This window comes from Crocodylus siamensis, chromosome 4 (genome assembly GCF_052110815.1).
Source record: "Crocodylus siamensis isolate JL-2025a chromosome 4, ASM5211081v1, whole genome shotgun sequence".
Lineage (NCBI taxonomy): Eukaryota > Metazoa > Chordata > Crocodylia > Crocodylidae > Crocodylus > Crocodylus siamensis.
The window spans coordinates 178,861,936-178,872,600 of NC_143398.1; positions in this window are offsets into that span (position 1 = coordinate 178,861,936).

Consider the following 10,665-nt stretch of genomic DNA (forward strand, 5'->3'; position numbering starts at 1 on the left):
TATCAATGGGGCTACTGGGGCTGACGTGTTAGCAGAGCAATTGGAACCTGACTATGTCATAGTGCTAGCAGGTGCCGTGGAAATAGAAGAGCAGGAGGTTGCTAGGTGAGTAGGGGAAACATTCAGAGAGATGGAGATGGTCAAGATGGAAGTGGTGGAGCAAGGGTATGAGGACATGGAAGTCACTGAGCAAGGGCATGAGGAAATGGAGGTCTCTGAACAAGGCTACGAGGAAGTGGTAGTCACTGAGCAGGGGTATGTCATAGTGCTAGCAGGTGCCGTGGAAATAGAAGAGCAGAAGGTTGCTAGGCGAGTAGGGGAAACATTCAGAGAGATGGAGATGGTCAAGATGGAAGTGGTGGAGCAAGGGTATGAGGACATGGAAGTCACTGAGCAAGGGCATGAGGAAATGGAGGTCTCTGAACAAGGCTACGAGGAAGTGGTAGTCACTGAGCAGGGGTATGTCATAGTGCTAGCAGGTACCGTGGAAATAGAAGAGCAGGAGGTTGCTAGGCGAGTAGGGGAAACATTCAGAGAGATGGAGATGGTCAAGATGGAAGTGGTAGAGCAAGGGTATGAGGACATGGAAGTCACCGAGCAAGGACATGAGGAAATGGAGGTCTCTGAACAAGGCTACGAGGAAGCGGAAGTCACTGAGCAGGGGTATGTCTTCCCATACACCTTCCCATCTCCACTGTCCCAATACTGACCCCAACTCTGGCCTCCCCTTCTGCCACTGATAGGCCCCTGGTCCCTTCCCCTGACAGTGGAAGCATATTACAATTTGATTTGCCTTCAGATGCCAGCCCTTGACCACACCTGCTTATCCTAATAACATTTCTCTCTTTTCTTCCCCCTCAGCACATGGATTGAACTCCTCTCCCCTGCCCCACCCTGGACAACTCCACTTGGGCTCTCAGTGAGCCTGCTCTCCTGAAATGGCTCTCGTCAGGGTCCTTTGCTGACCCTTTCTCACCAGCTCTTCCTCTCTGCTGTGTTGGATATTGCCATCTATCCTTTCCTCCTGTGCATCTTGCCCTCTGGGACCTTTTGAGATGCTGCCTTCTCCAGGGTGCTAGAGGCTTCAGAGAGCTGAGATGTTTCCAGGCAGATCAAATCACTGTAGCACTTGACCAGGGCTTTTACACTCTTTACCAGGGTTTTTACCTGGGCTGTCCCTGCTTGGGATGTGGATAGCAGGGGAAAGTCATAGAAAAATAGAGCTAGAAGGCACTTCAGAAGATCTTCTAGTCCTACTCTTTGCTTGGGGTGGGAGCCTCTGCATCCAAGCTGTCTCAAACTAGTGTTTGTCTGACTGGCACTTCCAGGGATGGACATTCAACCACCGTGCTGGATAAGGGGTCCTAACATGTAACCACCAGTCAGTTCTCTGTGGGTTTCCCCAGAGGGCTGTGATTCTCTTCATAGCCAGTCGGTAGAACTGCAGCATTAGGAGAAACCTGTTGGGTTGGTGGGTCTGCAGCTGAGATGATAATGACAGGTGTGTGTCTGTGTGGCCTGATGTGAGGTAAGAGGAGCAGGACAAACAGAAACTTGTTTAGAGGGTGAACTTGCTGCTGCTTTTCTTCTTTGTTCTTCCAGGAGATGTAAACTGAAGCTCTCACAGTTTAGTTCATCCTTCAGGGTGAGTTGAGTCCTTTCATTTGTGGCAAGGAAACTAGAAAGAAAAGGCATGTGACTTGTCAGTGGCAGCTAGAAGGAGACCCTAGGAAGCCTGGTCCACCTGGTGACTAATCACTAGAGAACCACTCTGCACACTGCTCAGAACTGGAAACAGAAGCCAGATACTCTGACTCCCAGACTCCCCAGGCCAAGAAACCAAACAGCATGGTTTGTCTAATGGTCCCTCTTTGTATTCCCCCACCCCGCGCCACCAGAATTCCTTTTGGATAACTTGTTGCTTATGCTAAGTTGGAACTGAGCTTTCTATAGGCTGGTTTCTGTCCATGTATGCTATTAATCCAAATGCAGATGTCCATCCTGGGTACTTCTGCACCTTAGGAGGTGGCAGCATCAGTGCCTGTGTTGCTAGCAGTAGCAGGAGGACAGGCAGCACAGTGGCTGTTATGTCTGTACCCTCTCCCCATTCAGTGCTCCTATCACTGCCCCTATTCTGCCTTAGCTATGCTACTGTCTAAATGTATGTGCCAGATTGTTTTCATTAGGAACAAAGGACCAAAAGGAACTGCTCAGGTCTCTGTGTCCTGTATTTCACAATCACAGGCAACTGCCTTTAAGTCTGGAGGAGAAAATTTTTAAAACTAATGTTTATATCTTCATTGATAGTTGCAGTAACTGCTGAAAGCAGGATTTCTCATTCAAAGACTTATTTTATCTTCCACAGAGTCACACTTCAGTACCTTTTCAATAAATTACAATAATGTCTATAAGAATAGATTATGAAGCCACGTATAACACCTATAGGTTACATCTTTACTTAGCAGAAGATGAGTAAAGTGGAAATGGACCGTGAAGAAGAGAACTATTTTCAGTAATTATTAGCTACATGGGTTATATTCTTAATTACGCTAAAATAGATTTTTCTTTAAAGCAGTCTTTGCATTAAGTCCTTGCATTAAGAATGCACATTGATTTCTCTGTCTTCATAGTGTATTGGAATGCTTGCCACACCTGGTATTTGGCTTTTTTGGAAACTCGCTAAAAATGACATAGCTGCAATTCCATTCATGATTGATGGAAAGTGTCCTGTGAGGCAGCTGGAAACAAGTATCAACCTCTCTAGCATGGGTTGCTGCAGCTGCTAAACTAAATTATAATGAAAGAAAGAGAAAGTAGAGCCAAAGTATGGGCTGCACCACTGATTTGATATACATGTAATAATATATGCATTTTGTCTATAAATCATCATTGTTTCTTTTTGTTGTTATCTGTAAAGTACAAATGTTGATGTGTGTGGGTGACGTTAATCCCTACTCAAGAGTCTCAAATCATATAGGTAGTATACATATTTAAGGAAGCATTCACAGTGTTACAAACTTTAAGTCTCCCAGATATTTGGTATTATTTTTTAAGGCCTCAGTCCCTGGAGTCCTGTAATTACGCAAGACTTTTTTGTGTGTTTTTAAAAATAAAGTTTCCATGCTCACTTTTTATACGAGTAGCTCCAAAACCAAGGCTCCTAAAACTAGAAGGGGAAAAAACCTCACACTTTTTAAAATAATCTTGTGAGGTTGGGATTTTTAGTATTTAGGTTTGGGAACACCAAGGTTCAGCACTAGTACTGGGTGGTAGGGGTTCTGGTGTCAACTTTACCTTAGGTGCTGCTGGCCTGATTTTTTAAAGACCTTGGTGACAGTGATGATTCAACCTTGTGGAAGCAGAAGGCACCCTCCAAAGTGGAACCTGAGAGTAGGGGCCCTGAGAAACCCTGCTTCCGGTACCTTGGGGAAATAACATAGCCTGGTAAGGGCTGGAGCTCTTGTGTTCTTACAGGGACGGTGGCTGTGGCTAAATGGCGGAGGAAGTAGGGGTCCCAATTTGTAAGCTCTTGTTCCCTCCGTATTGGAGGATACCCAAGAGCTGGCTGTATAAACAGACATTGGTTCCCACTCCTCTGACCGGATACTTCGGAGCCTGGGGCCACAAGCCTCCCCCTCCTTGTCTGGTTTTTTTTATGGTGAGCACCTCCCAAAGTACATAACCAGACATCCAGCACAGGCAGAAGGGGGAGAGAGAGCAATGGGATGATGGACTGCAGAGCTGCACAGCCCTGAGAATGCTGCAAATGTCATGAAACTGGTGAGGGGAGAGTCTCCATCATGCAGGAGTTTGGAGGAATACCTGGCAATGGCTACCAAAGCCCCGGGAGTAGGGGAGGGGAGAGAAGGCCCCAGAAAGCCACCACGGAGTTGAACCGAGAGAGGGAGGATCTCTCGTTCCTGATCAGGGCCTGAGGAAGTGAACAGGTGCCCACCATAAGAAAGACCAGACAAGGAGGGGGAGGCTTGTGGCTCCAGGCTGTGAAGCATTGGGTCAGAGGAGTGGGAAGCAACCAGTGAGAATGAATTAGGTTGTGCGATTTGCACCCTTAGAAAAGCGAGAACTTTGCTTGATGGACGGACCTAGCATGTAATTAATTGAGAGTGATTTGATGAGCCAATGGAATTAATTGGATGAGCTGATTCTCTTAATGACTAATGAATTAGTCATTAAGAGAATCGCTAATGGGGAGGTGGAGGCCCACAGAACTACCTTGCGTGTGACCAGACTGAGACTCCTATTGATGACAAGAAACCCTCCCAACAATATACAAGAACAAGGCATGGCAGGAGAAAGGAAGGTCTGTTCTAGTAAGCAGGACACGCTGAGGGTCAAGCTGTCTAACCCCAAGAATTGGCATTTCAGGGACCTGAGCTCTCATTTCAGTGCGGCACAGGTCGTACCTGCGACACTGCTTACAAATCTGTTGAGCTTTTCTAAAAATCTGATTGATTCTGGGCACTGATCTCTGATCCCAAAATTACCTCTTTAGAGAATGAGTCCATTGGGTACAAAGGAGAGGGCTTTAGAGCAGGACACAAAAGTAATTAAAGTAGCATGACTAAACCCGTGAGTCATGACCAAAAAGTGGGTTGCAAGAATATATGAAAGGGTCGTGAATGAACTTTAAAAATGGATCAACAAACTTTAAAAATGGATTTTCCTTTAAAGGAGAAAAAGGTGGGAAACACTAGCTTTTCCCTGGCTGGCTGGCAGAGTTCCAGGCTGTGAAGGGCTGCTTGGGGCCCTCCATGCCCCACACACCCACCCCCTACTCCGCACACTGGAGGACTGGGGCCTGGGGGCAGGGGACAGCAGGTTGGGAGTGAGGGGTACTGGGTCAGGACTGGCCATTGATGTTTACAAATGGGTCCTAGTTCAAAAAAGGTTGAGAATCACTGGATTAACGCAAACAGAATAAGGACAGTAGATACAACAAACATGCCCTCTAATAGTCATGTCGGAGTCTATTCGGCTCTAGTGTAAGGGGATGGTCATTTTGCAACAGACAGTTCCAGCGGGAACAAGGAATGTGAGCAGTTCCACTAGACTTGCTTTGCCTTATTGTTCCATGTGCAGCCATAAACGCCTTTTGCCTCCTGAGGCTGGGGGGACACAGTGACTACCTGCAGGCAGTGGCAGCAGGGGCATGGCGGCAGTGAGTGGGAACCAACCACAGCAGTTTTGGCAGTGGGGGTGGGGGGAGGGGGTGGAGAGGTGGTGAACGTCAACTGGTGATAGGTGACTGCCCGCAGACACTGCCGGCAGTATCGGTGGCGAGAAGGGGGTAATGGTGACCAGTGACCACCTGCAGACACCACTGGCGGCATCAGCAGTGGCCAATCTCAGGTGGTATGTGACCAATCTCAGGGGGTGCATGTGCACCCCCTATGCATCACCAATGTGTGCAGCTTTACTGGTAATAGAAAGAAATAAAAATTCAGGAGAAGCAAGGGGCTGCTGGGCACCAGCTCATCTATCAAGTGAAGGGGCTTGGCCTAGCCAGCATATGCGACACTGGGTTTGTTGTCTGGAGCCCAGAGCCCAGATCTTCAGCTGGTATAATTTGTCCCATCTCCCCAGTCAATGGAACTATGATGATTTATACCAGCTATAGGTCTTCCCCTGGATGCTAATCCTGGCTGTGCCACTGATCTACTGGGTGACATTTGGCTATGTACACTGTAATTTTTTTGGACTGAGGATTGTTATTACTATGCGTAGGGTTTAGTGCTTTAGGGTCCTTATCTCTGTTGGCCTTTGAGCCTCTAAATGCTATTGTAATACAGATGATGATGATGATAATAATACAAGTCCTCAGAGCAAGATTAGAATAAAATGACCAACTGTCTAGGATTTTCTGGTATGGTCCCCCATTTCAGGGTTTGGACCCCATGTCCCTGAGGATGCCCTAATATGGGATATTCATCCCAAATTTGAAAAATTGTTCCCAGATCTGCATTAGAGAGCATCCTGAGCTGGGCTGGTTTGCAAACTACAATTGCCTAGGAGCTCTACTCTGGGCACATCTACACAAGACACTAGAAGCACAGTAGACTAATCATTAGCACATCTTGGCAAAAGCTGTGTAAATGTGCTAATGCTCAGTAGATTTAGTCTACTGTGAGTAGACATAAAAGAAGTGAGCTGGCACTACTGCATGGTACTGCTGATTACGGTGTTAAGTTTAGTATCTGTTATTACAGGTACTAAACAATGCACTGTAATTATGGCACATTTAATGCATGTGTAGATAGTCTCACTGATTATCACAGGTCAGTTTCAGGGCTACTAATAGCTTCTGGGACTGTCTCACTTATTTTGCCCCTTGAACAAACATGTTGGTGGCTAATCTTTGTTAGCATTACCCCACTCTGGTGATTGTGACAGTAGGAATTTATAGGACAAAACCTAAATAGAATGTGTCTGAAATTTTCCAAGAGGCATCAAATTGCTTTTAAGGTCTTAATGCTAACCAACAAAAGCCAGGAAATTCACTGTTACAACCTTCACTTCATGCTTTTATACCTCTTTTTATCCCAAGTGGCATGAGTGAGACAGGAGAACAGTACTAACTTTGGATTTCCTGACTTTTGTTAGTGGCTGCTTAACCTGATTTAGATGTTGGCTTAGTATTAAATGACATGGGTTATTTTCTACTGTAGAGTAAAATGACTCTAAAAAGCACCACAGCAATTATTGACCTGGATAAAGTCTTACTACTTTTTTAGTCTCTCTCCTCAAAGATCTTTACAGAAATGGCTCTTTAGGTAGTGATTTCTTTTTTATTAGTCTGGTCATTTGTACTGTTCTTCCATCATCACATCCATCATCACATTCACATTATAAGGTCTGTGACAGGGAGACAACAGAAAATGAGCCGGTTTATAAGAGGGAGGAAATTAATACTGATTTTTGGTACAGTGCCCCAGCAGCTCTTATTATAAAGATCATGGGAGGTTATTTCACTTCCTTGTACCTGCAGAGCTTGGAGCCTCAGTTCCAGTTTATTGCCTGTGAGTTTGTGTTCCTTCAGACTTTTGCTTTGTTTTTCTGTTTAAGAGAGACTTGGTTGCTGGGTGTGTTTATGCTTCGGATCTGAGTAACAGTGTTGGCTAGAGTGCTGTGTTCTGTCTCCAGATAAATGATGACATCTCTCTCTTTAAGACACCCTTACACAAATGTGTGCGTGACACTGCACAGTCTTGTCTTTGGTTTGTGTCAGCCCTCCTGTTGTGCAATTTACAAACATTTGTTGCTTTTAAGTATTTCTGTGGTCTTGAAAAACTCCCCCACCCTTCTGTTATGTACTTCCTATCACTCCAAAAATCTTTCAAGTGCTTGTGGGTGCCAAATTACATTTTTGTACTTGCTTAGACCAGGCTAAAACTCAGCACTCCTTTATGTTCTGTTAGAAAGGGAAGCTTCAGCATAAAATACAGCTTCTAATCCTTGATTCTAGGTAAGAGGAGAAGATGGGAGAGGAAAAGAGGGGAGAGGCAGGTGGGTGGATAGAGTGCATTACAGCTTTTGTGTGTATTTCTCTAATACAAGCAGTAGAGGGTTCTGCTCTTCTGAGGCGATGGAAGGCTATGTGGTGAAGGCAATTAGCTAGTAGAAACAAACCTTGGGTTCAAGCCCTACCTATTTTCACAGTATCAGTGCCTGACCTTGGTCAAGTCATTCAGTGGTTTAGTTCTCTTCCTGTGATACAGGATAACGCTTCCTTTCTCCCATCCCCTCCTGCCTTATCTATTAAAGTCATGAACTGTTTGGATTGGGACTACCTATCAATATGTTTGTACACAGCACCTAACACCATGGAGCCCCGATCTCTAACAGTGGCTTCCGTATGGTAATACTGACCTCAGACAGTTGGAAGGGTCTTCAAGTGTCATCTAGTCTAACCCTCTGCATAGATGCACTGTTCCTAAACCATCCCATGTGTACATGGATCCATCCTCATATTAGAAACCTCCAATGCAGGAAGTTGCACTGCTTCCCTAGGCATCTATTCTTAAAATTTGGGAAGTTTTTCTTGATATGTTTTTTATTTGGTTAGAAAAACAACGAGATGCCAGCATTGTCTGTGGAGCTGGTAGACACTAGAACTATATACTAAAATGCCTTACTGGTAGCCAAACTGTCTACTTTTTTCCCAAGTGGCTATGGCAAACAGCTTGTGTGGTATGGTATACTCATGAAATCTGGCAAAGACATGCTTTCTACCAATAGCATAAAAACAACCCTCCCACGAGCAAAAATATTGGCAAGAATTCAGTTTGCTGGTATAACTGCATCTATATTGGAGGTTTCCGTCCAATAGAGCTCTATCAGGTTCACATCACCTTCCATCCCTGACTGACTGACATGGTCCAGGTAGCAGCAGACAGAATTTTTATGTGAATGAGATGAGGCCTTTGGTATCATGGCTATTTGCTGGTATAGCTCCCAAATGACCCTAGATTGGGCATCAACTTCTCTTTCACTGTTACTGCTGCAATGGAGTGATTTAACATTAGATTTTTTTGTAAATTTTTGTTAAGCATTTTATCTGTGAATGCCAACACAATCTGGCTTTCATAAGGGAAAGGGACATACTTGTCTATCCTGCATGAGTAACACATTTCCTGTAAATGATAGCTTAAGGGAGGAAACTGGAAAATTGCTAGGCACAGCCAGGGTTGTGCTCTGTGTATGGAACAAGACAGTCTCTTGCAGGTGATTTAGGAACAAGACAGTCTTGCATTGTGCATTGCTGGATACTAGTTGCTGGCTCTGTTTGGAAGAAGACATAAAACTGAATTCATTGTTTCTTGCCTTGCAGGTAAAGAGAATTTGTCTGTTTCTTTGACCTAATGATTATGTTTTTCTGCCAGAATATTTTTGTCTATAGCTTTTGGGCTCTGCTTCAGACAAGCACTTGAACTTTGTTTTAAGCACATGAGTAATCCCAGTCCTTTTTGCACTTAATTACAGAAGTCAGTGGATTTTGGTAAGTGCTTATAGTTAAGCAGGTGCTGAAATGCTTTGCTAATTTGGAGCTACAGATCAAAGGGCTCTATCATCCCCTACCCAGGAACAATTCAAGCAGGAAAAGGGAAATGATATAATGTTCATTAGTAGGGCGGAGGTTGGGTTGTACCTCCACATAAAAACACATATTGCCTATTACTCTGTATGCATGTTGCAGAGATATGAAGAGCACCTGTAGATCAAAAGGATATTTGCAGAGACCCAGTGCCTCCATCCCAGTCCCCTGCTCTCATTTCTCATTACAGCATAGCTTCCTCAAGCAGTAGGCAAAATATACATACATGCATGAACCCAGGCTGTTCCCCAACCTCATCCTCTCCCTGATTTTCACAGGACTGAGGGCTAGGGGTAAAGATACCGTGTAATCATTGTGTCCCCCCCAATCCACTCACTCCAACTGCTGTAACCATGCAAGCATGAAGGAGATAATCAGACTCAGTTAGTATGAAGGGACAACTGTTGTTCTCTTTCATGTTGGCATAATTTTGCGGTGACTCCTTCTCAAGGTCATCCTCAGAAGTTTCCTAGGAAAGGATAAAGCAGTAAAAGGTCCAGTTAAAATAGAGATCCTTTTTTTTAAGAAAAATTAAGTGTCCTGATGGATAATAGATTTTTTTTCTTAAGTAGAAACCTGGAATATGCCATACTAAATAATCTCTCCTTCTCCATGGTCTCTTGATTAGACTTCTCTTCTTAAAGGATCCTTCTGTCATGACATAAATTATCTGAGCTCCCTTCTGATTTTTGCTCTAGAAGAATAGCTGTTGGCACCAGAAAATCTCTTAAAAGTCCCAAGGCCTCATTCCAGATCTTTCTTGACCAGAAAAATGGGTTATATTTTAAAAACATGTTTTAACTAACCTTTTGTAGCCACTTTTAGAGGTTGGGGCTAGCTGCATTTAAAATGTATTTGCAGCTGGTGACCTAATGCCAAGATATTTAGAAGTGCTAAAGGCTTTTTGTGTTTGTGTTTCAGAATGTGCTGCTTAAAATCTATTAGCTAACTTATCAACCTTGTTTAGGCAGGAGCTCCCTTACAAAGGTGCCTGGGTGCCTTCTGAGTAAAGAGAAGAATTTGGTCCCAAGTTGCTGAACTGTTTTACTTTTGCACTCCCCACCCCCCAATCCTGGTGTATGTGTGTATTCTACATATCCCACGTTGGGAGGAAGAAATGGTATAGTCTAAATATATATACTGCATTTTGTTGTCCATAGTTTATAAATGCCCAGGACTGGGAGTACATGAGTCAGAGCCTTTTCAGCTGTCAGCACTATTTTCAAGCTTCAGCAGCTAAGAGTACTTACTCACATTGCACCATTTGTATTTTCACTCAGGGGGTTTACTGGTTTGTTGGCAGGTAGATTACTACATCTTCCACCAGGAAGAAAAACAGCAAGCTGTTAAAGACAACTGAGTTACAAAACCAAATGCCTGAAAATGTTGTCTGTTCATACTTTGATTGGGTTTTGTAAAAATGTGGCCTTTGTGCTTAACAGGAGATTTGAATGACCTGATTTACCTTCAGTAACACAGAAAGTGATAGTGTGACTTCAGTTGGCAAGAATCTTACTCTATGTTGCCTGTCTTTGGTGTTATCTTTTCTTGCA